The sequence below is a fragment of the Peromyscus maniculatus genome, chromosome 1 (assembly GCF_049852395.1).
Source record: "Peromyscus maniculatus bairdii isolate BWxNUB_F1_BW_parent chromosome 1, HU_Pman_BW_mat_3.1, whole genome shotgun sequence".
Taxonomy (NCBI): Eukaryota; Metazoa; Chordata; class Mammalia; order Rodentia; family Cricetidae; genus Peromyscus; species Peromyscus maniculatus.
Window position 1 is genome coordinate 74,705,537 of NC_134852.1, and position 27,204 is coordinate 74,732,740.

The following is a 27,204-nucleotide window of genomic DNA, read 5'->3' on the forward strand; positions in this document are numbered from 1 at the left end:
TTTCCATGTATTTGAGGGCCCTGGGATAGAGGAAGTGTGTAACCTCTTGCCATCGGAAACACAGAACTAGGTGTGTGCAGGGTCGCTGGGGAAGCAGGTTTATACCTTCCTTTGGAAGTAGTAGGATGCCTCCTGCCTTGCCTGGTGGGGGCAGCTGGCATGATGAAAAGTCATACTTTTTATTGTTATTGTTTTAAAACCATCAGTAAGATGGGAACAAGAAGATGTTAGGAGGCAAGAAAGTAGCCTGCTGATACACTGTCTCGGGGCCTCACCACTAAGGAGGCTGCTGATCATAGGCTGTGGGAAGCAGAGCCAGTATACACAGTATACAAGGCTTTCGGCTTGCAGTGAACTGTCTGATATGAGCCTGTGGGATGTGACTTCTTATGGCAGCTGTCTAGAATGATATTGTCTCTAGCCCATGGTTGGGGACAAGGGCTGTATAACGTGGCCCCTGAGTCAGTGTGGAGCCCTGAGAGACAGGTCCTGGCTTAGCAGAGTCGTCATTCCCTGCCTGCTTCTGAGCAGCTGCCTAGCTGTCTGGCACCAAGTAATTGCCTCTATGGAAGTGTTTGCTTTGGTTTCTGATATTTTTACTTAGCAGAATGGACTGTGTGAAGGGGTACTGAAGCAGAGGTACCCTCAGTAGTTCTGGGAGTTGTGCATGAGGACCCAGAAGATCCTGCATGCACTTTGGGATCCAGGTGACAAGAAACAAAGGACCTACATCTCTGGTGTCACCAGAAAACAGAGGCTTGTAGAACTAGTTTGAGCTTCTAGATTTTCTGTTCTATTGGATCCTGCACTGCTCTGTGGGTGACTGGGCTGTAAAGGTCAGAGGGTAAGAGGAAGAAACCTGGATGGAGGGAGCAGGCGGGATGGCCAGTCTCCTGGCTACAGGGTCCCAGTGTGATATGTAGTCTGAGGATTCAGGAGGGACACTATGGAAGATGTCCCCAAATAATGGGATGGCCAAGGCTTTCTGTTTTCTTCTGGTTTTCATATCTACTTGGTATGAACGTGTCCTTGGACCTTGGAGTATGCTTTGCAGAAAGGTTTAATAAACTCTGACTTGAAATGTTTTGTGCATAAGGTTGTGGCCCCCGTGGCCTAGAGGGACATCCTCGCCAGGGCTAATGTGGATTAGCTGGGAGTGACGGTGACTCTGCTGCCACTGTAGGCTTGAAGGATTGCTTTGGTGAAAGCATGGCACCTGCCCTGCTGGGACAGATTTGCTCCCAGGCTTTGGCCAACACTTGACCCACCTGTTTGAGTTATGGGCAACACTACTGAAAAACAAAAACAAAAACAAAAAGAACCACACACACACATGCACAAACTAAACAACCAGCAGGCCCCAAACAATGACTGTGACGTGTCCAGGGTTTGTTCATTGTCCCCCAGCTTAGAAGGGGTGGGTGATGGGGCCCTGCCAAGCAGTGGCTCATCATACTATATCCACAGATGTTTGCAGAAAACAAGGTTGTTGCCTTGTTTCTGGCCTGGACAGGGAGCAGTAGTTATGTTACATGGAAACTATAGATTTTACTTTGGAGAGAGAGTACTTACTTAAGGGAAGCCTGGAAAAATAGTATTATGAGGAAGAAGAAATCAATGTCAGAATGTTATATTTAAATATGGAAATAATACATATATATATATATAATAACATGAATATAGAGAACAAAATAATAGAACTAGAACACACATGCACACCCCCCCACCCCCCCCACACACACATACACAAAGATCAAATGTGTCTAGCAGTGTTGAAAATGGATTTGAGGGTCTCTTTCCTCCTAGATTTTCCCTTCAGCCCTAAGGAGAGTGATGTGGTAGGACAGCCTTCCAGTCCTTGTAACAACTTTGAGGACAGAGCAAAGGACCAATCAAAAGGTCCTCTCTTCCTAGCATCTCTACCTAATAGGATCTGATGTCTGCATAGCAGCTCAGTGGTACGGGGAAGGGGAGCAGCAGTTGAGTGTGTTTGTGTGCACCGTTGGCCCAGAGCATCAACTAAGATGTGCATGGCACTGGATTTTAAGGTTTTCAGAACTGTTAGCAAGTGCAAGCTCATGGCTAGGAACCCTGGACCCTGCAGTGAACCTGGGATCCTCATCTGTTCAGCTCTTTCTTAAGTCATAAGAGACATGCTTAGATAGGAAAACAGCAATGTCACTTACAGGCCTAAGATCTGCCTCCCCTGGCCTAAGTAGGTCAGGGTTTTGTCATAGTTTTAAGGAGATCACAGGTGAGTCACAGTACATTCAGAAAGTCACGAATCTCATCAGAATTCAGCATGTGTTTTTGGTTTTGCCATACAGCACACTTTAAGTACTGGCCAGCTTGGTTTCCCTCTGCCCCCACCGCAGATCCTGGCCCCACACAGTGAATACACAGTATACTCTGCTGAAACCAGCCACCTGAGGGACTGGCTGTGAAAACCTGTCCTCTTGTTAGCTTAACTGGTAGAAAAACCAAAGACTTGAGACAAGGTCTGGGTCACCCCATCAATAGACTCTCTTTAACCTTGGCCATTTCATGCAGAATGTTTTTCTGTGGTCTGCCTATGCTTCAGTGAATGTTCACACACTGAATATGCTTATTATCCACACCTAGTTCGAGATACAGATTTGCATCAACCATAGGTGCACCACCAACTTTTCCAGTACCATCAGCAGCTAGCCACTGTCCTTTCCTGACTGCAATGACTTGCCTTACCTGTTTAGTCGTTTGCACAAGGGGCTCTATGGCATGTAAGCTTTTCCATTCAGCACCTGTCACCCAGGACTGCGTGGGGCCTGTACAGGTCCTTGTGTGTAACTGTAGATAATTAGTCGTCGTTCACACTGAATGAGAATGCAGCGTGCACTGGGAAGTTGGGTGGCTTCTACTCTGGACTTCCATGAACCCTTTGGTCATTCTAGACCATGTTTTTGGTGAACACCTGGACATACTGTTGGATGCAGGAGCAGGAGTTCTGGGTCACAGTTATACATATCTCCAGCCAGGACATTACCCAGCTCTTCAAAATTCTTTTTCCAGTAGGTAAAAGGAAGGATGAGGTTTTCCAGGCAGCACGAATCAGGTTAGGGTGGCTATGGTGTGCACTGGAGTTGACACTGTGTCCAGCAGGAATCCAAAGACACTTTAGTAAGCAGTTATTCCTGGAGATCTGAGGGAAGAGGATGAGTATCTGGAGGTTCACCTTTCTGAGGACGTTTTGTTCCTATACCTGTTTGTAAAGCGCTTATCTTTCCTGGGCTCAGTGTCTTCTAGCGGAGTATGCCCTGCTCCTTGTAAGCTAACTCAGGCAGATATAAGGAGTCCATGATGTGGGCAGGCAGAATGGAACCACTGTCGTGTTACTATGCACTTGTCATTTATGATCCAGAAGCTTTGCTGTGCGTTAAGAAGTCTCAGGACAACATCTGGAAGCTAAGATCACTGTGTTCAGGAGCTGCATTTCTGAGGCAGCCCCAAATTGGTTCAGACTACACTTTCTAGCAGGATCACCTCCCATGCTCTAAGGCAGGCTAGAACAGAGACAACAGTACCCTATTATATAGATGGTGAAGTGGAGATCCAAGGGACCTTAACCAGGGACTTTATATGAGTAAGAAGAGGGCTGGGCTCAGCCTAGGTCTGTTGACCAACCACAAACCTGGTGAAATTCTGCCACTCAACAACCCCCTTCTCTTTGTACACAGGGTATGACTGAAGGTAGAGATTTTATGACAAATGTTCTAGATCTGCCTAAACAACAGGTCATCTGGTGTTTCTCTGAGGTTTGCCTTTGCAATATCCATATTGCACAGATGACAGCCTTCTTTTGCAATGAACTGTGACTGTCAGGCAGCCATGTCCATGCCAAGCCAAGCTTAGGCCAGAGGGGAGAGATGGAAAACATCGGCCTGGCTTTGAGCCCTGGTTCTTATGGGACTTAGGGGGACTAATGTGGAGGGATAGAAGGAGGTGTGGAGACTTCTGCCAAGGGGACTTGATCCCCAGAATGGCTGTGTTGTTGCTGGGGGTAGAAATGACCAAGTTCAGCTCTGCTAAGAGTTTCAGCATAGCAGCTATTACTATACATATTTGAATTTTGAAGTACAATCTGATATCGTAATGTATAATCATTGTGTTAGTGTAGTGGAATTTTTAAACAATAGCTGTGATATTTTAGTTAAGGTTCCAGTTTGGCCTGTGCATATCAATTGTCAATATTTGTTCAATTGGTTTTTCATCTTTGCTATTATAAATAGGACTGCTTTCTTAATTTCGTTATCAAATAGTTCATTGCTAGTATCCACAAATGTTACTGTTTTTTTTTTGTATGCTGATAAACTAGAACTTCACTGAATTTGTTGGTTTGCCCTAAGTTTTCTCTCTCTCTTTCTCTCTTTCTCTCTCTCTCTCTCTCTCTCTCTCTCTCTCTCTCTCTCTCTCTCTCTCTCTCTAGGGTTTTTATGCATAAGATTATACTATTAAACAGAGATAATTTCACTTATTATTTTCTTATTGGATATTTTTTATTTCTGCTGTCTACTACTCTGACTAGGAGGAAAGTAAAATATTGGGGAGTAAGTTAACAAAAGAGGTGAAAAATATTTACACTGAAAACTAAAAACTTGATGAAATTGATTTAAAAATGATATAAATAAGATGATATCTCATGTTGATGGATTAGAAGAATAATTATAAGAGAGTTTTGAAAATGTCTTACTACCTAAATCAGTCTACAGATTCAATCATATTCCTATCATATTCCAAAGTCATTTTTCACAAAATTAAAAAAAAATACATGTGGACCCACCAATGACCCTGAGTACTTTAAGCAAAAAGGAAAGTGCCAGTCACTCAGAAAGTAGAGTCTCAGGTGGGAGGAGTTAGTCTTGGTGACCTTAGTGCCTAAGGTGTATATGTAATTACTAAAATTATCTATGTTTGGCATTTTGCATAATGAGCAGTCAGCGAGCAAGGTGATGGATGCCACCTTGTTTCTATGGTGTATACAAAAAGACAAAATATCACATTCTGTCTCATAAAAACTTGTCAATTAAAAAAAATCAGAAGACTGTTCCCAAATAAATTTCTTCCTCTTTAAAATCTGCCTCTTGATCTGTACACTTGTGCTTTGATCAACGGCATACTGCTTGGTCACTAAAATGCCATGGTAAATAAGCCTTAATAACATGTATCATGATTTCTCTTTTTGTATTTCATCAACACTATTTTAGATGATTTTTTTTTTGATTTTTCAGAAACATTTTAAACTCAGCTTATCTATGTGAACAAAAACATCTTTGGGGGATTTTTGATAGAAATTTGGAGGAAATTAACATCATTAGATTTTTGAGTCTTTTTACTTTTGAATTAATTGATTGTTTTTACAGCTACATCCACCACCCTGTCTCCAGTCCACCAGTGTCATGTGCTTCTCCCCAGCTTAGATCCTCATTTGTTCCTTTTGTCATTACTTTGCCATTTAGAAGTCTGGTTCATGTCTCATTCAACTCATACCTAATCATCTCGCTTTATTTTGACTGGACCACAGTTTAAAATCATTTCCTACATGAGCAGTGCAGAAACAATATAAAATCTTTGTATATTTATCTTTCACTTTGTGACTAGGCTGAGTTTTAGTATGAGGAGATTTTCTATAGACTATGTAGAGTTTTCTATTAGCTTCTGTGGTCTGTAAGTAGAGAATGCGTCTCTTCTTTCTCAGTCTTGTGCTTCTTGTTTCCTTTTCCCTCCTGGCTGTCTGGCTGCCTCATGCCTCTGAGCACACACGGCCATCCTTTGCAGAATGCTAGTCCTGATGGCAGAGCGCTGTTTGGGGATATAAACTGATGATGTTAAGAGAGTTCTTTTAATGCAGCCTTTAATCATCTTGAGAAAAGTCCTTTCTGTTTAGGTTGCTGGGAGTTTTCTCATGAGTATGTGTTGGATCTTGCCAAGTGGTTTCTCTAAAATAATTGATGTGATCTAGTAGATCGTATGTGTATCTTATATTAATACAGCAGATTATATTGCTTGGGTTTCTTAACATCAGATTAGCCTTATGTACTGGTACACACATGTTTTACATATTATTTGTTTCTTAGGAATGTTCATATTTTTTTCTGGTTTAATTCAACAATTAATACTTGCTTCAGAAAATGATTTGGCAAAATATTTCTCTTAGGAAGGACTTTTGTGAAAGGAATCATGAGTGAAATTCCGCTCTGGATTTTTAAAATTTCCCCATGAAAAGTACAAATACAGTGGAAAGAAAACATTTCAAGAGCAATGACAAATGGCTAAGTTTAGCAAACACCGTGGACACATAGCCCTCTCCTGTTCATAGTCTCACTGCTGAGGTTACACTTACCTGAAGTCAACTGCAGCCAAAAAATGTTGAATGGAAAATTCCAGAAGTTAGCAGTTCATGTTCTAAATATCTATTTTATTATACTACTGTTGTTAATCTCATAACACGCCTAATCTGTAAGTTAAATTTTATTGTGTCATAGGTTTATAGGAATAAAAACAGATTATTCAGGATTCATTATTGTCCCTAGTTTCCAGCACCTGCTTGGACTTTGGAAGTTATCCTCTGTGTCCTGGGTAGGCCACTCTACTGCCCTTGGTATCCTAAAATGTTCTGTTCCAGAGAATTGTGATGTCACATGTCTTATTTATAATTATAATGCATGATGCTGCATTAGAACATTTTTTTCTTTTAGGATTCCATATGTGGATATAAGACATCTTGATCAACCCATTCCCTTTCCTCCCCAACACCAAGACCTCTCCTATCCCGGGAGCTCCCTGCTTTTCCATCCCAACTTCGTGTGCTTTTTTCTTTTAAACCCACTGAGTTCACATAGTGACCCTTGGATGTGCATGGGTGTAAGACATTTTAAAATGTCCGAATCTGATTAGAAAGAGACCCTAAAATCAGAGAATGAAAGAGCCGTTTAGGAATGTTAGTACCAGGTATCATTCTTGGAGCTCACCAGAGATTCTTTTCTTGATCAAAGAATTACAAGCCAGTTCCGTGTTCCAGAACAGAAGCAGCTCTCTTCTTCAGGGGTGTGATCACAGAGGAAGTGCTTTAATGTGGAGCTGGTCACCAGAACTCATGTGTGTATGTATAAAGTATCTAAATGTAGGACGCTAAAATAAGGTGGTTGGAAAAAGAATGAGAATAAATAATGATGATGATGATGATAGATAGATAGATAGATAGATAGATAGATAGATAGATAGATAGATAGATAAAAAAAAAACCAGTAATGCTGTGATTGCACTGTATGTGAGTGATGGCACAGTCCTTACTGCCTCCAGCAGCCTGTTCGCAGGTGAGGGATCCGTGCTTAGGCTGGCTTTGCCTTTTACTGTGGAGACTGGCAGAAATGGGACTCTAGGAAGGTATAACCAGTTTGCTTCCTTTAGAGTTACCTAAAATGTACACGTGCTAAGGTGGCTTACCTTGTTAATGTGGATTTCAGTTGAATAAGGAGTGCTATTTCTGGCATAGCATTGCCCCAAATGCTTCACAAGACACACACTAGAGCATTCATTGTTTATCTAAAATTCAAGTTGACTGGACATTCATTGTTTTCTTTAGCAACCTGGCTGCTGTCTACACCTGTTTTTCTGTCTCTTGCTTGTTTCCATTGAAGGTAAAAGCAAAGAAGTTGTAGAAGGGCCAGAATTCTGTGGCATTGGTTTTTGTGAGACAGGGTCTCACTATGGAGCCCAGGGTGGCCTTGAACTCCTCCTCCTCCTGACTCTGTCCTTCAGTGTGAGGATTGCAGGTGTGCGCATATCCACTGTGCCTGGCTTAGCAGTTGTTTTATTTAGCAAAGTTAGATAGCAGCATAATTAGAGGGCTGTAGTTTCTACACAGGTCAGTCTGAGGCCAGACCTTGGGGAATGTCTGGAGTTTCTTGTTGTATATATTTTTTTTAATTTTTGCTTTTTTATTCTTTCTGCCATTGGTGCCTATGACAAGATCTGTGGTGGGGTCCCAGCCATCCCGGTGCTGCTCTTGGGGGGTCCCAGCTATCCTGGTGATGCTCTTGGGGTTATGACTGGCCTGAAGCTCCTCTGCCCTGCACCATCATTGATCTTCTCACTTTCTATTCACAGTGATCTCACTTCGTTTGCTTTGCCACTGTCTAATTATTCAGAAAGATTCTTACTCATCCACACATTGTCCCCAGTTCTGTTTGCATTTACCCTTTTAGAATGGTCCCTAAATTAGTGTCCGTACACTACAGATAACATTTTACATTCTTCCTGGGTCAGACATAAAAGAAGATACAGAATACACCGCCACTGTAAGCATTTTCCTGATACCGTTCATAGTGCTCGTTCCATGATGTGTCTAAAGAACATAAGGGAGTTGAAGCTCTGTATTAACACCTAAGGTCCCTATTCCCAGGAAGAGATAGCCTAGCCAGGGAAGGCTGTGTGTGCCCAGTCTGCTTTCTCTCTTTACATCAGCATGAGCCTCCAGAGTCCCATTGCCTTCTCTTTTATTTCCTTCTGTTCTGAGAAGCTGTCAGAACATGTACATGTGAAATTGTACTCTGTGCTGTGGATGTGTTCCTGGCTAAGACAATGCCACCACTCTTCCTTGTATTTTTGGCTAGGATTAAGGTATCTGACGCCAGTTAGAATTATAACTCTGCCAGGAGAGGCTCTGAAGGCCACCCCTCTTTTAATGCCAAGATCTCTTTAATGTAAGATCAGAAAACAAGTGCAGGGAGTTTACAAGTAACTAACACGACAGTCTTCCATGGTGTCCCTTGTGTCACGTGGGAAGGCCCCAAGGATGTGGAGCTCAGGGCAGAAATGGGTTGAGGTGAACCCCCTAAGAAGCAAATAATCAACTTTTGGGGCCATCTTCCTCATCCTCAGAAACTGCACCTCCTCTTCCCAAGTAGGAGTTGAGACTGAGCAAGGCAGTGTTCAGATACCTATCATTCCCCACATCTATTTCACAATATGGATTAAAACATTTTCTTGTGCTGGGCTATTTCCTTCACTCAAAATATGGAAGGGGGAAACTTGATTCTTGCCAATCTCTCTCTGGAAGTCTGAGGATATTCAAATCTATTCTGGCTCATAAAGTGTTTGTGAATTGTATGTACTCCATTTTTATATTGACCTAAGTAGATTTTATTGGTTAGACTACATAAATACATGTTTTCTAGGAACTGGTTTTTGAGTGTTTAGAATGGCTATTTTCCTAATTTGCTGATACAGTGGCAAGGGGAATACCAACAATAGGAGAGAAACCTCCTCATAGCAACTCGATCACCTGGACCAAGAACATTTCTGCAGCCCTCAGAGATAGGACTAGGTTGTTCCAGGGGAAATGACTTATTTTGTAACCATTCCGTCTTCTTGCCTCTTTCTTTTAAAAGTATCAAGAATGTTATTGGTCAACCCTTGGGAAGAGTACTGTCATAAAACTGGGAACTAAATGCTGGTGAGGGTGTGAAATTGGAAGGTGTTTAGAATGTTGCTGTGAATGACACTTTAAGGGGGCTCTCTAAAAAATTAAACATTTAATTGCAGATTCAGTCAAGACATCCACCCTTGAGATGATCCTAAGAGGATGAGAAATGGTCTCAAGCAGACATCTGCATAACCAGGCTTATAGCAGCATCATTCCTATATCACCAATATGGCAGCACCCAAGGGTCCCATAGTGGATGAGTGGGTAGATGCTACAGGCATGTGATGGATTGTCAGTCAGACTTAAGCAGGAAGGGGATTCTGACACACACTTGCAGTGCTGATGAGCCAACCTTCAGGATACCATGATAGGTGAAGTAAATTAGAAATTCAAAGTGGTTAAGATGGTAAAGTCTATTATGGTTATGTCCTATCACTTATTTTTAGTATCAAAGGTGTGTACCTGTTGGGAGATAGGGGAGCTACTCATGCCTTCCTGGGGTCTGTTTTCTCTATAGATAGCATGTGATACCCTCAAGCACCTGAGGTTCTCTCACCTTTCAGATTGCTGTACCAGAAGACTGTAGATTTTCAGGTTCTCCATCTCTTAGTGTTAGCATGTCTGGAGGGGTCTGAGTGGAGGGAGAGATGCTGGAAGCACCTCCAGTTCAGGCCAGCCTGGAGGGATCGGGTTTCACCCAACCCAACATTGGCTCTGATCGCAGCCTACCAGCCCATCTGTCTCATCACTACCTCCCCCTCTCCCAAATGAACTAAAAAAAAATGGAGTCTTGAAAAATGCCTATCCCTACATATCTATATCCTTATTAAGGTATAGATACCACAGTAGGCAGCCCCTTCATGTCCAAGGTGTCTCCCATGCCACGACCATTCTGATTTCTCATCACAGGCTGACTTATTCTAGAGCTTCCCATGGAGGAAGTAGGCACTAGGCACACATCCTCCTTTCACCTAGTGTTTCTACAATTTGCCATACTGTTGCTAGATCATCACATGTTCTACTCATTGCTAACTGAATCCCATTGTCTCACTGTGCCAGTGTGCTGTTGGATTCTTGGGCTGGTCCCAGTTTGGAGCTCTTGTGAGTAAGTCTGCTGTGAATATCCTTTTGCAGGGTTTTAAGTGCACAGATGCTTTGGATTCTCCTGAGTTGATATCTAGGAAGGAAATTGTTGGGTCATGGAGCAATTTCTAAGTGACAGATAGACTGTGTCACACTCCTGCCCACAAGGGATGGAGTAGCTATTAACTCTGTATTCCTGCCCACCTTTGCTATTGACAGCTTTATGCCCTTCAAGGTACTCCAGTGGATGTGTAATAATTCAATGTAATTTTAATATGCATTGAAAGTTCAGAGTCTCCCTTTGTGACTACTATCCAGCTCTTCTACCCATTTTTACTAGGTCATCTTTGCATTGTTGATTTACATCTTTGAGTGAACACACTTTACAATTTGTAGAATGTCTAATTTCTTATTTTAAAGGGATACTTATTATTTCTATGTCTTATGAAACTTTTGCATGCTCTAAGCTATGCACATTGGCTTTTCTCTTAGTATTTTACAGTTAAACTTTTATATTGTGATTTGTGGTTAATCTTATATGTAGTGTGAAGGAGGTCTCAGAGTATTTTTCCTGTTCATTTATTTGGATGATGAGTTATAGCAATGCCTGTTGAAAATGGACTGGTCATAAAACTAAGGGGCTATTTCCAGGCTCTTCACTCTGTTGATCACTTTATCTGTAGCTTTGGCAAACTACATTTCCTGGTGACTACACCTTACTTGTAGTATCCCAAAATCTTGACCCTGGTGTTGTGGCTTTGCTCCCGTGTAAGGAGATAATATTGCTTGCTCATACTCATGTCCCTCATACATAAACAGAGATGATGTCACCAATAGATCTGGTGACAGGGTGAGTTCTGATGGTGATGTAAATCAGTGCACATGTAGGGGGTCTTCAACAAGCATTCCTCTCTTGCTTTATTCTGGCACTGGGGTACATTGCTATGGTGTAGTGGGAGTCAGTGCAGTGATGAGATGAAACAATTTTAATTAAGATCTTTAACTCAGTGGCAGAAGAAAAAGAGACATAGATGCCATCTACTTAGTTCTATTGGTAACCTTGGCCATTTTATTTTACAACATTCTTTAATCTTTTAAAGATTACCTATCAGCTTCTGTATTCACATATGGAAAATGAAGAGAATACTTTTCAAGGCCATTGTCAGAAGCAGATGTGAACACATTGTGGGATCTAAACTATTGTGACAACACACATAACTACTTTGACTTATCTCTGTGTTGGCATTTGGGTATGCAGAAAAATGAATGCGTGTTTCTTCTCCCATTGTTGATGCATGACTCAGCTAGTAAGATCTCATATCAGTGATTTGTGACTGATAAAGAGATCATTTAAAATAATTTATTAGAAGTGTTTACAGCATTAAAGAGCCAGAGCTTTCTGTCTCAAAAGTTCTGATTTTAGGCAGAATTGCTACAAGTAGGAACAAGAATAGTAACTGCAGCATGTAGGTGGCATCCGGAATAAGCAAAGACCAGTAGGGGGTAAGTGATGGTTTAGAGGACTCTTTAGGGTGTTGGCTGTGGGGTAGTGTGTATGGGTATCAGGTCATAGACTTTAAGTGTTGAGGAACAGCCCTTGCCTTTTGAGGTCAGCTTAGGTTTAGATTCTGAACTTCCAATTCCACACAGCCTATGCCACAGTCTTTTGTGGCATTGGAGGCTTCTGCCTCCAGCTTGAGTAGGTCTATAACTACTAGAGTAGGATTTCTGGAACTGAGAGGGATTTTGTTCCCAGGGGTAATGCCCAGACTCCACACAGATGGATTCTGCAGTGTTCATGCTTCTGTGAACCTCAGGCTTTCATGATTGTGCACCTGGCAAATGTTGGGAGCACTTGGCATCTTGACAGTCATAACCCAAATCTAGTATCCTATTATGCCATGGCAGTTCCTGTGCCTTGGAACTACTATCCTGTAGTGGGCCAAAGTTGATAAAACCCAAGATAAAAATGGATGAAGCCTTCTTTCATCTGTTAAAGGTGTATTTTGAAAAAGAAGGCACAGATGAGGAATAAAGTATGGGTAGCCTGCCACTCAGAACTTGACCCTTACATGTCATAGTACTGGGGCACACTTGAGTAGGAGAATTTATTGGAGGTATAAGAAATTACAGTGTATCGACTGGTCCTGCCCCAAAGGTGGCATGACTTTCAGAGGAGACTGGCCTTGACTTGTGGAATCTTCCACTCTCAACTCACAGCGTGTGATGCTTTTTCACCATCCTCAACTCTCTGTGAGTCTCTGGGATTCTTCAACTGATTAACTAACCAGTGAAATGATGCATTTCTTTAAGAGAGATTTATTGGGCATGCACTATGGATTGGGGGGGGGTGGTTATCCAGTACTTAAGTGAATGAGCCTCTTTTCCCTGCCAAGACAGGGTTGGTTAGTTAGTCCCATGTTGTTAGCTATTCAGAGGAAACAAAATGGGGGCTAGGGTGTCTCCCATTAATGGTGTGTAGCATCTGGCTCCTGACTTAGGGCCCTGCCCAAGAGGAAACAGGCGATGGGGATATGGGCCTGTCAGTAACTCGTTGCTGCCTGGAAGACCTATGGTAATAGGAATCTTGTTACTATCCAGCCCAACCCTCAGAAGCCCAAACAGAAGGAGACAGGTTCCCAGATCAAAGCAAAGTGGAGCAGTCAGGGAGAAAATATTTCAGACAGATTTGAATCAGGACCGTAAAACTTTCTCAGCTTACTTCCTCAAGTCATTTCATATTATCCTTCTATAAAGTGCTGATCCCACTCCAAGATGACTAAGGCCTACAAAATAATTAACATGCAGAGAAAGCAGAACCTGAAAAAGAAAATGAAACACATAAAGAAAAGACCAAAAGAAAGTGGACATTCAGAGACCAACCCAACAATTCAGAAAAGTAAATTTCCATCCTCTCAAAGAAAATTTTAGCAATGGTCTCTCTAAAGCACAACTGAGTACCAAATACTCAGAAGAGTGAGTGAAACAGAAGCAAACAAAGCTGGCAGGATTAAGGTAGCAAAGTCATAAAACTGTAAAATGACACTGACTGGAGATTAACCGGGAAACCACAGACTAGGATCTTCCTGGAGAGCATATGCTACGTGTGCCTTGAAGACCCCGTACATGGGAACAAAGGTTCACCAGAGTCCAGTTTCCTAGAAAGGGTTTAGAAAAGCAAGGGGAAATTAATTATATGATGTAAGAAAACCACATCAATGTGCATACCAGACCTGACTGCCATTCAAAGAAATGATGACATTTAGGTAAGCTTTCAGGGTGGCCAGTGCTGACCAGTGATTCCCGGTGATTTCCCTCTGCCATGGAGCTCTTCACCTACCATCCAGGTACAAAAGGAGGCAGTGGATCAGACTGGATCAGCCTGTGCCCACCAACATGATCCCAGGACACAGAGGAAGTGGGTTCTAGCAGATTTTGAGTGAGACATGGTGTGGGGAGGGAGGGCAGTAATTTATCTAGCCAAATTACCCTAGTATTCAGAAACAGCTTGGGGAACATTCACATAAATGCTATTAGTTGGGCAATTGAACTTCTGTGAGTCTTTTTGAATAAGCATTTGGGATAAAATGTTGGGTGTCAAAATGTAAAGGAGCTATAGCACTGAGTGTGGCATCACTGGTTGGTAATGAACCTTGGGTATGTTTAATATAATACTAAGACCTACCAATCAGAGTTGTATTGGCAGCTTGTAAATAGAAATGATGTCAGCCTTGCACATCTTAGTATAACTTAGGAAAGTCTTGATGGGAAAGTAGAAGGGACACCCAAGGATTAGTCATCTCTCTGTATCTGAGGGTTCTGCATCCCATTGAGTCCACCAGCCTCAAACTAGACCTCAGATGTTGCTTCAGAACATGACAAAAACACACATTCTTCTTGTCGTGTTTCTTAATCAGTGTAGTATGACTACTGTTGAGGTTGGCTGAGGATGAATTAGAACACCAAGGACTGTGTGCTAGGTTTTCTATAGACACTTGGTCATTTTATGCAGAACGAGAGTGTCCACAGATCCTGTGTCTGTGGGAGGTTCAGGAGCCAGGCCCTCAAGAACACCAAGGCTCAGCTGTATATAATGTCCTCACATCTCCTAGGAAGTGAAAGAGCCAGTGATCTCTGCTGAGAACGGCCATTTTAATAATGAGGGTTATACTTTAAGGTTTTTCATAACATTCTTGTTCCCTTTAGATCAGTCTTTGAAGCAAGCTCTCTCTCAGGGAAGGAAATATTTCCCTAAACGTCAATGATTTTTTTTGTTTTGCTTTCACATTCTTTCTGTCGTTACCCTTGTAGGAAAGTGGGCAGTATGCTAGAGGTGTGGAGAATACCCGCTGAGCAGGCACTCTTGGAGCATCATGGCAAGGTGACAGGTGTTGCTATGGTGATTAATCATGTGAAGGGATGGGAAATTAGGTACAATGTCACTCAGAAAGGCCTCTCTGAAGAGATGCATGGAGAAGGCCTGGATGCTGAGCCGTAGGCAGCCTGCTAAGGAAATGTGGTTCCTGATCCTGAACAAAGAATTGTGTTCCAGAAACAGAACACAGGTCCACCACCCATCCTATCCCCAGGCAACAGACTTTTTCCTTCTTACTTATCTTTTATTATGTGGTCTCTCGATTGGGCAGTCCTGTCCCACACTATACCTTTCAGGGCTTGGACTGTGCCGTGTGTGTGTGTGTGTGTGTGTGTGTGTGTGTGTGTGTGTGTGTTTTCCCTCTTACCAGCTTTTATGATTGTCTGGAAGGTGACCAATGAATGAAAAGGATGGGTGAATGAATCAATAAATGAGTGACAAAGAGGAGGCTGGAAAGTGATGGAGGGGAGACAGAGAGAGAGAGGGAAGGAGAGAGAAAGGACTTCAGGATGTAAAGTTAATGGCATAGTAAAATGTCTCCCAGGAAATATTTTTTATTTTAAATTTTATATTTTTAGCATAGACTGACTTTTGGAAACATTATGAAACCCACATTTTATAGCATGGGATTGGCCAAGCAGTTTGATATTCTGGCATCTTCTGATAAACCACATAAGTTGTTCTAAGAGATTTCTTCAGATACAAGTGCAGATAGAGACATAAAATTTGCAGCCAAGACCTTCATCTGTATTGATTTGAGAAGAAAATAATTGGAAAGTCTGCCCTGAAGGTTTGGGAAGTGGCATCCCTGAGCTGGGTCTTAAGTGAAATACTCTCATGACCTCTACCCACATCATCATTGCTATAAGGTTGGTTATGACACAGACATGGAGATACATGGGAGCAGGGTTAGGAGTAAATGAGTATTTGATGGCAAGATGGCTTGCATGTTGACAGTCACCTATCTGTTATTCTGTATAAGCGGGGGGGGGGGGGGGGGAGGGTCTGCTTTCTTGGATTATGTAAAGAATGTTGCAGTCTATATCTGCTCCCTGTAGCTGAGAAAGACTCCTTCCCAAAAGCCCAGCTCAGGAATACTTATTGGTGGATATGGTCAGGGTCCTGCTTATTTTCAAAAGAGGTTCCCTGAGTGTTGTCCAGAAGGAGGGCTCTGTGAATGTTGTACTTTTTCTTTCTTTGACCCACAAGCCTCAAAAAAGCTAATGAGAGTTTCCAGGATGTGGCCAGTGCATCTTTGGAACGTTGTTTTAAACTCTGGGATTCATGCCCCGTTGGCCAAGGTTTTTTAATCCCTCTTTGCTTTTGTAGGTTGGTTGAACAGGGTATATTAGATTGTAGATGGTTTCCATATAGGAGAGTTTTAGTATTCAGGTGATTTTCATTTGTTCTTTGTGGGGTTTGGGGGCCAGTTTGGATGCTTCTGTTAGGGTATACATTCCTACCCTCTACTTTAGACTGTATTTGTACAGAGATATTTCCTGGAAACTAGACCATACTATGTTTCTGGTGTTTGCCCATGTGGTTCCCAAAAGCCTGGTGGGATTTTAGGTGACATCTCCACAGGCCATAGGAAATCCCTATCATTGATAATTGCAGTGGGCTATTTAAAGGAACTTTACTGTGGATCTCTGCAAATAAAGAGACACAGGTCTGGGTTTGTGATGTTCCTTAATGAAAAGGTAGGGTGTCCGCAGAGCATCAACCCGTGCTCATCCAGCAGCAGCAGCAGCAGCAGCAGCAGCAGCAGCAGCAACAGCAGCAACACCTCATGATTAGACGGTCTCAGAGCCTCTCCTATCTCACTCGTAAACTGGGTAGAGTGGTCACACTAACCATTTTCTTTGCTGCTTCTTTGTGACCATGCTTCCATTGGTGACCAGTAGGAAATGGATGGAGGAGGGCTTCACACTGTGGAGACTGAAGAATCCCAGGAAATGTAGCGCTGGGCCTGAGGACAGATGAATCCCAACAGAGGCCTGCTGTGGGAGCCCAGACCAGTGCTCTCACTGTATGATTTCGCTGTTGTTTGAGCTTTTCTGAGTTTTGTCATGCAACCTGCCCTGGGTGCTTCACCCTACACAGCATAAAAAAAAAGAAAAGGAAAGGAAAGGAAAGAAAGTAGATACAGTTGACCACCACACCTACTAGACTTCTTGTTGCAAATATCACCTTGAAGCTGTGAAAGAGAACGCACAGGACAGAAGAAAATAACAGCAAGTGACACCTGATGAATATTTAAAACATCTTATACTTCAGCTATTTAAAAGCCCAATAAAAATTAAGAAAGGTACTTGAATAGGCATTTCTGCAAGGAAGACACACAGTGTCCCATGGGCACACAAAAATGCACAGTATTACCAATCACTAGGGACTTATGAAATCAAAACCACAATGCACTACCACTTCACACCCAGTAGGATATCTGTAATGAAAAAAGAAAAGACAAGTGTTGGCGAGCTGGTGGGGAAACCAGAGCTTCCACGCATTGCTGATGAGCATCGAAATGCTGCATCTCTGCAAAAGCAGTTGGATAGTTCCTAAGAAACAAACAGAATTTCCATCTGACCCAGCACTTTCACGTCCAGGTACATACAGAACAGATGCAAAAGCACATGTCCACAGAAAGCTTTCTCCTGAGTGTGCATTATGTGTTAATAACCCAGAGGTGGATCCAATCCAAATATCTACCCACTGATGTCTGGATAATTAGAATTTAATGTACATGGCACATTGTGTTCTGTGGTATATAATGGCATATTACTCAGGAAATGAATTTCTGATAAGTGTTGGCCCTTGAAAACATGCTAAGTGAAGTTATCCAGCTACAAAAGATTACACATTGTATGATTCTATTTACATGAGAGAAAATGGCCCATTTATAGAGTTATAAGATACATTAGTGGTTGCCTAGGCTGGGAAGGCTCAGTGGAGGTGGTAAGCGACTGAGGAGCACAAGGTATCTTCAGGGTGGCAGAAATGTTCTTAATTTAGATTGTTCTTATAGTTGTGTCACTCTGAGATTATGATAAAATCCTCTGGACTATACATATTAAATAGATAAATTTTCTGCTTAGGTATAGTATATCATAATGAAGCTGATTAATAAATAAAACACATTTTTGAACTCAGACTCCAAATTTCCAAGCAAAGATGCACTTGCCCATCTTATGTGGCTGAGTGCCTGGCCAGGCAAGGGCACAGAGGCTGCAAAGAAGAATGATGTGCGTACATATGAAGATGACAAATGCTGTTTTCCTTTAACCCTGACTTGAAGGATGGTTAGTATTAAAATGAAGAGATGCATGCGAATCATTCAAAAAAGTGCTTGGCATGCTAGACAGATCAACTCCAATGGCTACATCAATGTCACTGTGCCCTGGAAAGAATTATAAGTACAAATTAAAGCTCAAAAAATAGTCAATGAAGAACACTGCCTGAAGAAACCCCAAGAGAAATTCAGGATGAAAACATTGAGTTCCGGCTTGCCATTTTAAGGGAAAAACTAGGTATTTAATTCCTGACGTGGGGCACTGTGCTGCTTAATTTTGTCAGCTTGACACAAAATAAAGTTATCTGGGGTGAGCGGCCTCAGCCGAGAAGATGCCTCCACCAGACTGGCATGTGGGCAAGTCTAGAGGACAGTCTCTTGATTAATGATTGATAGGAGAGTCTAGCTCACTGAGTGAACCATGGGGAGCAGGTCGGTAAGCAGTGTCCCTCCATAGCCTCAGCTCCAGTTCCTGCCCATGGGTTCCTACCTTGAATTTCTACCCTGGTGGACCATACACTGTAAGATGAAAAACCCTTCCCTCCCCAAGCTGTTTATGGTTGTAATGTCTATCATAGCAATAGAAAGCAATAGGTACTTTTAATTTTAAACCCATAGATGTGAAATTCTTTTCACATACATATGGAGATGGCCTCGTCTGCCTCTTGGTAGTGATGTGTAGCTTCCATTATCTGCTGCTATGAGGATTTATTGATTTCTGTCTGATTTTATTATCACTAGTTTCTGCTGTTTTTTCCTATGAAGTAAGATGTTAGGTGGCTGCAGACAGAACCAGACAACAAAAATGTTTAAAGGCAAAACAGGGCCAGAGCAAGCTTGTTGTGACCAGCCTCAGTAGGTGACATACAAATCTAGAACTGTATTCAGCCTCTCAGATTCCAGATTCTGTCGTCTGTCGTGAGGAAAACACTGCCCACACATTGAGGTGAAGACTAAGCACTAGGTGTTTAAAATGCTTGTCTACCCGAGAAGCAATCACAAAACCATATGTAGTGTAGTTAGGATTTTAACAATTGAAATATATGTCAGAAAATGTTAGATACTGTGTTACTTAGTATTTGTAAGTACTTAAATACCATATACAAAATATATACTCAATGTATGCATATATAAATTTGATGAAAAGTAAGTGTATTTTGAGTTATGAACATAGAAACCCATCATTCAGAGACGAAAAGTCTGTGTGGGTAAAGTAAAATTCATTGAAATTTTTAAGTTTCCTCACAGATAAGCACTATTGGCGTCCATCCTTCCAGACTGTTTGATTGTTCTAGACAGATATGACTCCTTCCTATGCTCTTCCCTCCAAGCATTCATGAAACATCCCTGTGAACTAATGAATGAAATTTATTGATTAAAACGTTTTCTGGGAATTTAAGACCCACAAGGACTGGCAAAAAATGTTCTTCCTTTTACATATGCTCTTACATAGAACCTTCAGCTTGCTTGGGCCCATCAGGCTTGGGCACAAATGCCTTACTCTTAATTTTTAGGTGCTATATCAGTCCATCTTGTCCATAAAGGTCTAGAAACTTCTAGACTTTTAACCAACTCACAGTTTAAAATAGCAGTGTTAAGGTTCTATCCTGTTTTACACCGTCCCTTTAAATTTTATATTTTAGGGCTAGAGTCAGTGGCAGAGCAGTTGCCTGGCATCCATGAGGCCATGGCTTCTCTCCTAAGCACTTTAAAAAAAGATTTAGGTTTTGTAATATAAATCCCATCCTTGGATTAATTTCTTATTATTTTAAGAAGAAAAGCTATTTCATTTTCTAACTTGGCAAGCTTGTAAATTTATGGACTGTCTGTCTCCTTTCACTCCTGCTTCTAACCATACAGTTTCCGTGTGGACTCACACACCTCCTGTATTATCTTTTCAAGTCCCACACTCTGGCACTGGGACAATAGTCTGTCCTACACCTCTTCCTGTCCAGTGTGGTATGTGTCATCCAGTGGCTCTGGGGAAATAGTTCTACTGAAGCCCAACCCAATACCAGGGCTTCACAAATGATTATTATTGTTACTTTGTAGCAGCAGACTTGTGACATGTGCCCATTGCTGTGTCAGTCCTAGTGAGTCCCGTTACGTTTTCATCAAAGACAGTGTCAAAACCTCAGTGGCTTACAGAAGGTTATGTCACACTCCTGGTTCTTGTCTGCTCTTGGTCAGTGAGAGCCGCTGAGATGTCAACCAGAGCAGCACAGATCCTTGCTGTTGCCTAAGGCAGCATGGGGGTCAGGCAGCTCTCAGACTCCCATATGAAGGACCAAGCCACCTCTGCCTTCTCCTTATTATTAGCATGTAGGCCAGCCCCATGGCCTCACCTACAGGGACAAGGCAACCATCCTCTATGTTGAAAGAAAGAAGCCAGACATATCCAGTTGGCATTACCAGCGCCTATCATAGTGTCCTTTGCCAGGGAAGAGAGTAATGACTTCCTTTTATTTTTATTTATAAATAAAAGTAGAGTCAACATCCTTTCACCATACCTGTTTGATACCATACATTTTGGGGGGTTTTGTTTGTTTTTCCCCTTTTATTGAAAATAGATCTTTTTTTTGGTCTCACATAATATGATTTCACCTCCCTCTACTCTTTCCAGGTCCTCCCCACCTTCCCTTTCATCCGAATCCACCCCTATTTTGTCTCCCATAGACAAAACAAATGAGCTTCTAAAAAATCATAATAAAATAAAATAGATAAAACAAAACTGAACACATCAGAATTGTACAAAACAAACAGAATGAAAAGAGCTGAAGAGAAGGCACAAGAAAAAGAGACTCACTCATTTGTACACTAAAGAAGTCCATAAAACACGCTAAACTGGAAGCCATAATATATGCGTAAAGGACCTGAAGGGTAAAAAGAGAGAAGAAAAGTATTATGCAAATAAAATAAGATAAAAATAAAAAATAAATTTAAAAAATTAAAAAAGGCCTGGCATTATGAGACAAGGAACCTCCATTGAGTTCATTTTCTGTTGGCTATCTACTGCTGGGTATGCAATATACCCTTAAGAGTAGTTTGTTTTCCCAGTGAGACTCCCTTAGAGGAAACTAGATTTTCATTTTCAAGTGGTTATCAATTGAATATTGCTTCCGGGTTAGAGATATGGGGCACCTGTCCGACTTCTGCTTTCAGTTCTAGGATCCCATGTGGCACAACCCCATGCAGCCCCTTTGCATGCTCCCTCAGTCTCTGTGGATGCATGTGTGCATTGGTTATGTTACTGTAGAGGACCTCTGGTTTTTCTCCTCTTCTGCATGGTTCCCTCAGCCCTGGAGGAGAGATTGAATGGAGACCTCCCATTTAGGGCTGAGTGTTTCAATGTCTTTCACTCTGTATAATGTCTGACTGTGGGTGTAGCTAGAGTTTTCCTGCCTTGCCCACAGTCAGGACAAATCTCTGTCACCCGCCAGTCCCACAGCCACTCAGACCCAACCAAGTAAACACAGAGACTTACATTGTTTAAAACTGTATGGCCGTGGCAGGCTTCTTGCTAACTGTTCTTATAGCTTAAATTAAACCATTTCCACAAATCTATACCTTGCCATATGGCTCATGGCTTACCAGCATCTTCACATGCTCCTTGTCCTGGTGGCGGCTGGCAGTGACTCCTTCTGCCTTTTTGTTCTTTTATTTCTCCTCTCTGTTAGTCCCGCCTATACTTCCTGCTTAGCCACGGCCAATCAGGTTTTATTTATTGACCAATCAGAGCAACTTGACATATAGACCATCCCCCAGCACAGCCAAGTGCAGACCATCTCAGACACCTGCACTCAGGCTCGTGGTCCTAATCATCCTCTATGCAGACCTGCTGGGTAAAGCCACGAGGAACTCGAGAACGGGCTCCCACAGGACATACAGAACATCCCACAGCATGTGGGTCTCTGTATTTGTTCCCATTTGCTGCAGGATGAAGCTTCTCTGATAGTGGCTGAGTGAGTCACTGATCTATAAGAATAACAGAATGTCAATAGGAGTCATTTTATTGCTGTGTTTGTTGTTGTTATTGTTTTTAGAACAGTAGTATTAGTTTTTCTCTGGGTCCCTGGAAAATCTAGTCTCAGATTCTTAGTCACCCAAGCAGTGTTGAATATGGATTCCATCTCATGGAGTGTACCTTGTAGTTGGAAGTTTTCCTGTGTCCTGGCCAGCTGGCTGGTGGTCAGAACAAATCTCTCCCACTTGTGTCCCCCAAGTAAACACACAAAGGCTTATGTGGCTTGGTACCTTTTCTCAGTTCTGCCTTGTCATCTTGGTCCTCTGTGTCTGGCTGGTGACTTCTGATTCAGCCCTTCCTCTTCCCAGCATTTCTTTAGTCTGCTCACCCCACCTATACCTCCTGCCTGGCTACTGGCCAATCAGTGTTTTATTAAACCAGTGTACAAAAGGATTATCCCACAGCAGCACCTTAAGATGAATCAGGTATTGGTTAGTTACTCCCTCAAGCTTTGTGCCACTATTGCCTTAGCATAGCTTGCAGACAGGTGGCTGGGGTGGTGTTTAAAAATCTCTTTTGATAGTGTGCAGAGTACTTTCCTGTACCAAAGAATCTGGAACAGCAGTTCTCAATCTATAGGTCGTGATCCCTTTGGGGGTTAAATGACCCTTTCATAGCAGTTGCCTAAGACCATCAGAAAACAAAGATATTTACATTCAATTAGATTATTTCAGTTGGCCTTCATACATGTATATATTTTAGGAAGTTTCTACTATACTAGGTTTCCATGTTACCCCTCATATCTCCCTTAATTTTGGCTATCTCCCTCCCCCATATTCCATACCTTGTTCCCCTCTCCTCCCTCCTTTCCTTACACATTCGATCCACTTGTTCCAGCCCCCCATTCCATGCATAGTTATCTATTCTATTTCCCTTTCCTAACAACATTTATCTGCCCTGTCTAGTCCCTTACTCTATACTAGTCGTTCTCAAGATGTGGGTTGTGACCCCTTTGGGGGTCACATACCAGATATCCTGATTATCAGATATTTACATTATAATTCAGAACACTAGAAAAATTACAGTAATGAAGTATCAGTGAAATAATTTTGTGGTTAGTGGGCACCACAACATGAGGAACTGTATTAAAGGGCCACAGCATTAGGAAAGTTGAGAACTGGTGCTCTACACCTAACCTCTGTGGTTCTGTGGATTGTAGCTTGGTTATCATTGACAACAGCTGACAGCCATATATAAACAAATACATACCGTGTTTGTCTTTGGGGATCTGGATTACTTCACTCAGGATGATTTTCCCTAGTTATATACATTTATGTGAATTTCATGATTTCATTGTTTTTTAATGGCTGAGTAATACTCCATTGTGAAAATCTACCAGATTTTCTTATCCATGGCTTCTGTTGAGGGACATCTAGGCTGTTTTCAATTTCCAGTTATTATGAATAGAGCAGCAATGAACATGGTTGAGCAAGTGTCTCTTTCTGTATGTTTTATTTTTAAAAATAAATTAAAATTTCTGGCATTAATTTATACCTGCTAGGAGAGGGAAAATCAGTTTTCTCCAATAGAATATATGAAGCACTCCAGGGCAGGTCACATGTTCAGGAGTAGTTGACCAACTTATAATTGGACTCCACATTTTTTAATGTTTGTTCTTTTATTTGGTTACAGTTTTTATGTCCTTTTGTTTGTGAGCATGCCCTGACTCACTAAGACCCAAAGGAGAAAGCAAGCTTTGGCTTTTTCAAAGATCAGCAATTAGTATTTCCACCTGCTTAAATATTGTCATTTTATGTTGGGAATCATTGATTCCTTCTCTCCTAGTTCTTCATAAAATACTTAATAACTTCTTTAATTGCAGTCACCCTATTGTGCTGCAGAACACTAGAACTCATTCCTTCTTGTAACTAAGCTTGCTCCAGTCATATAACATATTGGGTTACTAAGTTCCCAGAAATCATGCTGCAGGCCAATTGACTGGTAAGAACTTCAGTGATTGTAGAGAGCTGGAATATTGTAGGTGTAAAGCAAAATTGCCTAATGTCTTGGGCTACCTTAGCCCCTAAGGGGCCACCTCTGTGTTTGATAACTTTTATCTATTAGGTGAATCCTTTTAAAATGATACAGACTTCTGGCTCCCACTGACCCATGGCTAAGCATACCATTCTTTTCTGCCTGATGTTACTGGCAATGAATTTGAAAAGTGTCTGATTTCGACTTCCTCTGTTCTGTTACTATAGAAACTTCATGGACCTCTTACCATGGTATTTACAGTAGCCTAAATCCATGTTCCTGGGCCATGGTCAATCATATTTGTTTCCAGAGTAAACTATCCATTACTCCCTTTGAGGTAAAATCTGTTTTTTTTTCAATATGCATGTATCAAATTACAATACTGACCACTGTAAAAGTGTGCAACTATTGTGTATCAATTTAAAAATCAGCAGAGGAAAGAAAACCCATTGCAGATCCATTCATTCTATTGAATTCATTCTGGTCTGTGTGTTTCAGTGCGGTGAGGGAGGGGTGCACAAGCCCCTACCCTATCTGAGGAGCCATTGACAGTTGATGGCTCCTGGGTCGGGAGAGCCAGTTTTTATTAAGTTTGTGCCCCCTTGCAGGTCAGCTACACTCCATACCCATGACTATCTACATATGGTCAGCACAAATTGGACTGGGTAGGTGGTTTTTTTAAAAAAAAAAAAAAAGGCATGAAGTTGGAAGGGATGAGGGTGATCTGGGAAGTATTAGGGGAAGGAGTTGGGATAAATATGATAAAATACATTGTAAGTGTATATGAAATTCTTAAAGCATTAACACTATATATATTTTTTAAAAATTTTCTTCATGTTAGGAACCCTTAATCTCATCTCTTCTACATCTCTGTAAACTACACAGTCAGTTATTTTGAACTGTAGTCACCCTCTTGTGCTCAGAACACTAGAACTCATTCTCCCTCCTGGAACTGTAAGTTTCCTTTCTTCTGCTTTGGGCTCTGATAGTGGGATTCTGCGGCTTTCTTGTCATTGTGAGCAGAACTAACTGACAGGAGCTCTTTGGGTCTTTTGGCTTGCCTGTGGGGTATATGTGCTGTCATGTGACCAGTACTTTCTTGCTGTTCAGGTCCTCTGCCAAGTGCCCCTCTGCAGAGCAGCCTTTCTGGCGGGTGGGCAGACACTAACTAGTACATACTAAAAATTTAAGATTATTAAAAATCTAGTTTGCACAATGAAAACTCTGAAGCTATTTGCTTGCCATGGATTTACTCTGGAAGTCTCAGGTAGTAAGCATCTCAATATATACTTAATATGAGATCCCAATTAAAAACTATTTTCCTTAATAAGATGATTTAAGAGGGAAAAGGTAACTACCTATATTATCGCTGTGATAAAATACCTAACAAGAGTGATTTGTGGAAGAGAAGATTTATTTTGGCTCATGGTTCGATGGAAAAGATAGTTTGCCTTACAGCCAGGAAGATGGAAGTGTGCTGTGTACTGATGCCAGGCTCCCTAGCAGGGGCCCATAGAATAATGCTTCCACTTAGGGTGGATCTTCCCACCTTAATTAGTGGCGTCCAGAAACCTTTGTCACAGACACAAACAGAAGCTGGTCTCCTAGTTGAGTGTAAATCTTGTCAAGTTGAAAATCAGGATTAGTTGCCATACTACTGTGGTCTCGCTTATTTGTTGTTTTGCTGTCTAGTTTCAGCAACCCAAGATCAATAGCATTCTTAACTAATTAAGTGGAAAAACTCCAGAAATAACTCCCAAGTTTTAAGTTGTATGCTGTTCTAAATAGTGTGATATAATTGCATACCATGCTACCTGAAAGGGAGTACTCCCTTGCCCAATGTATCCACACGGTATATGCTACCTGCTCATGGGCCAGCTTGTATTATCCCATTGACTTTTGAAGTATCACAGTTCTTGGAGTCAAACAACCCTTGTTTGGGTTAATAATGGCTTCCAAGTGCAGGAACAATGAGTCTAGCCATTTGAATATGCCAAAGAGAAGGCATGAAATGAAAACCTTAGCATAGTAATGTGTTTGAGAGACAGAAGACTCAAAAAATTTTTATTACAAGGCATTCTAATTGCTCAATTTTATCATTAGAAATGAATCTCTTATTTTGTCAAATTTATAAATTACACTTGACGATAGGTATGCATATGTGTGGAAAATATGATATATGAGCCATTGTATTAGCTGAAGGCTCAAGCAGCCACTGTTGTCTTGGAGTGTATATCCATGGATAAAGGGGAATGATTTAGCTTGTCCCACCTCTTTCAAGGAAGAATCAGAATACCCCTTTTGGGTACTTCAAGAACACACTTGAACCACATGTCTTCAGTTGGACCCTCTACCCAAGGACTCATGTTGCTTTAAAGTAATGAGACTTCCAAAGCTGTTGCTGCGTTTTCTCTTCTGACTTAAGGCAGTGCCTTACTTAGGGTTTCTATTGCTGGGGTAAAACACATGACCAAAAGTAACTCGAGGAGGAAAGATTTGTTTCATTTTATACCTTACAAGTCCATCGCTGGGGGAAGCCAGGCCAGGAACTCAGGGCAGGAACCTGGATTCAGGAGCTGATGCAGAGGCCATGGAGGGGTGCTGCTTACTAACTTGCTCCTTATAGCTTGCTCAGTCTACTTTCTTATAGAACCTGGACCACTAGCCCAATGGTGTTCCCACCCACAATGGGCTAGACCCTCTACCATCAATACCTAATTAAGAAGATACCCTATAGGCTTGCCTGCCTACAACCTGATCTTATGGAGACATTTTCTCAGTCGAGTTTCTCTCCTCTCAGCTGACTCTAGTTTCTTTGAGGTTAACATAAAACTAGACAGGACAGGCAAGAAAGTAGCTGGAATATTCCAACCACTGTCTCGAATCTCATTTCATGCTGGGTACTAGCAGACCTGGTCTGAAGGTAGTCTCAGAGGAAACCCCTGCAGGATATTCTGCTTCCTCTCAGACGGTGGTGGAAGGCTGATGCAGAAGGGTTA

The 27,204-nt window shown here is 41.7% G+C and overlaps 1 protein-coding gene across 3 annotated transcripts in view; it reads left to right on the forward strand.

Annotated features, from left to right (window-relative positions):
• Otud7a (OTU deubiquitinase 7A) overlaps nucleotides 1-27,204 on the forward strand; it is a 304,503-nt gene that overhangs the window by 22,449 nt on the left and 254,850 nt on the right. Inside the window, exon 1 of one of the 3 annotated variants that reach the window (XM_076544135.1) lies at nucleotides 7,013-7,131. The exons of the other annotated variants lie outside the window; for them this stretch is intronic. The gene's annotated coding sequence lies outside the window, so the exon portion shown is untranslated. Of the gene's footprint in view, nucleotides 1-7,012; nucleotides 7,132-27,204 lie in introns of those variants that run through there. 3 annotated transcript variants of the gene reach the window in all.